Source organism: Montipora foliosa, chromosome 3, assembly GCF_036669935.1.
Source record: "Montipora foliosa isolate CH-2021 chromosome 3, ASM3666993v2, whole genome shotgun sequence".
In the NCBI taxonomy this organism is placed as follows: domain Eukaryota; kingdom Metazoa; phylum Cnidaria; class Anthozoa; order Scleractinia; family Acroporidae; genus Montipora; species Montipora foliosa.
The window spans coordinates 34,943,393-34,946,176 of NC_090871.1; positions in this window are offsets into that span (position 1 = coordinate 34,943,393).

A 2,784-nucleotide genomic window follows, 5' to 3' on the forward strand; every position below is an offset into this window, starting at 1 on the left:
TTTGATACAGAATGTTGTTGATTTAACCATAAGCCCTATCAAAAAAAAAAAAACTTGATCTCCATGTTGGCAGTGATGGTGGCCTGAAGGAGGATTGCAAGGTTATTTGTTGTTGCTGTTGTTGTTGTTATTGTTCACATGTACAGGCTGCCTGTACATTTCATACCTTTAATCAGTGATTTTATTTACACTTTGAAAGTAACAAGAGTGCATTGCTAAGACAAGGAATACATAACTTCCCCTAGGATTTAGAGAACAGTGATAGTGATTGCTTCCTCCTGGAAACACCTGATTGGCTGCAGGTGCAACAAGGGTTAGTATCATCATTTACCTGTCAATTATAATTTGTTGTAATAAACTTTGATGAATTGCATTTTCAGCTAGCAAGAGTGCAGCATGTGTGTCATAAAATTGTTTTCTTTCCAAGTATTCTACTGTTGCACGTCGAACAAGTTTTTTCTTTCTTTTTTTTTTTTTTAAGGGCTTAATTGCTACTATAGGATCCAGGCAATAACAGTGTATTTAATAATTGTTATACGAAAAGGTAAAAGTGGAGTTGCCACTCTTAGATGAATCATCAAATGACTGCACAAATGAATGTAAAACATGTGCAAAGGCCTTTTCAACCAGGTCTAACCTGTTAAAACACCTCCGGCTTGAGAGGGGCAAGGGAAACCACAGAGAAGTGTGAGTGAATTCCACATTCTAAAATAATGAAAAGCTGAATTAAAGTATATTAAGTTCAAACATCAAAGTTTCTGATTAAAAGACACAGGGCATGAGATGTAGATGTTGAGAGTTGTGCACCAGCTTTTTCCGGCTTCCACATTAATTGTAAGGACTGAAGGGCTGGACAATTTTTTTGGACCCCACCTTGGAAAGAAGTCTGCATCTGCCACAGAAAAATTCTACGAAACTAATAAGATAATAAATGGAATTCAAATAAAATATATATATAGTTAGTAGTGTATGATGGGAACAGAAATCGATACAACAAAGGAAATGAGTGAAAATGTGTTCAGCCGGGAATCTAACCCGGGTCTCCTGGTTACCGGTCAGATGCCTTACCACTAGGCCACTGAACCAACCCCGCTATTCAGCCGAATTGGAAGGACCTTTATATGGCAAGCTCTTAGGAGCACATTTTCTGCAGTGAGGATCGCGTCACTATGCTCAAGTTGATCAGCGATTCACAGTAAATTTCCCCCTATATATGAAATAATTGTGTAAGTTTCAGCGGGGAAATAACAACAACAAACTGCCTCATTTACCTTTGGATCACCAACCTATTCCCTTCGGAAGGCGATTCACAGTGAGTATATATATTTATATCTCACACTTCTCTGCGGTTTCCCTTGCACCTCTCAAGCCGGAGGTGTTTTAACAGATTAGACCTGGTTAAAAAGGCCTTTGCACATGTTTTGCATTCATTTGTGCAGACATTTGATGACTCATCTGAGAGTGGCAACTCCACTTTTATGTTTTATGTTATTGCCTGGATCCTATAGGGTTGCTCTCATAGTGTAGTGGTGATCACACCCAACCGGTAATCACATATATATATATATATATATATATAGTTTAGTTATATATATAGTTTTGTGTGTATGAAGAAGGCTGGAAATCCAACGATGTAGTCACTAGCCAGTAGCAGTGAACTACTACTGACTGATCCTTTTTGAATAAAAAACGTAATGTGCCGTGAGTGGGAATCGAACCCACGTCCCCCTGGTTACTAGTCGGGTGTGCTAACCACTGCACCATCACGACAACCCTGCTGGCAACAGAGCAATCAGTGAAGATACTGATTATATATATATATATATATCGAGCGAATTCGCCAAAAAGGTAGCTACTGGAGTTTTCGCTTGAGCACGGACGTAGCCCGTGTTCAAGCCATTGTGGCCTCTCAAAATTGAGGGGGCTTGCCGTCAAGGCCTGCTTTGCCAAACAGCCCAGGGACAGTTCTAGCTCTGAGTTGTGTGTCAAAAGCACAGGGCTGGGGAGGTTGCTGCTTTGAGACTTTAACTGCAGTTAGAGTTTGTGGCCTTGTTAAGTGAGATTTTACAGTGCAGCATGCCTTCATTGGCAAATTTCCCTGCACCAGTGTAGACCTGAATGATAAATTGCTTTTTATCACCAATTAGAGTGAGCCCACACTGTGGTGTGGGTAGGTAATTAGCAGTTGTCTGGCCAAAGCACAGGAGTGGGAAGGGTAGCTTTTCTTTAAGTTTGTGACCGCAGCAGAATTGGCTTGTTTTCCCAATTTCTGAAGCCACCTTTTGACAAATTCAGTTAGAAATTTATTATTATGTGCGCGTTTCTCTCCAGAAAGGCATTCTGTGAGCCAGGCTGAGTAAATCAAGTGTCATCAGCCGATTTTTGACTGAATTTCAGGCGTTTGGCCCTTGATATCTGAGCGAATTCGCTAAAAGGTAACTACTGGAGTTTTCGCTTGAGCATGGGCGTAGCCCGTGTTCAAGCCATTGTGGCCTCTCAAAATTGAGGGGGCTTGCCGTCAAGGCCTGCTTTGCCAACTAGCCCAGGAACAGTTCTAGCTCTGAGTTGTGTGTCAAAAGCACAGGGCTGTGGGGTTGCTCCTTTGAGACTTTAACTGCAGTTACAGTTTGTGGCCTTGTTAAGTGAGATTTTACAATGTAGCATTCTGTGAGCCAGGCTGAGTAAATCGAGTGTCATCAGCCGATTTTTGACTGAATTTCAGGCGTTTGGCCCTTGATATCTGAGCGAATTCGCTAAAGGTAACTACTGGAGTTTTCGCTAGAG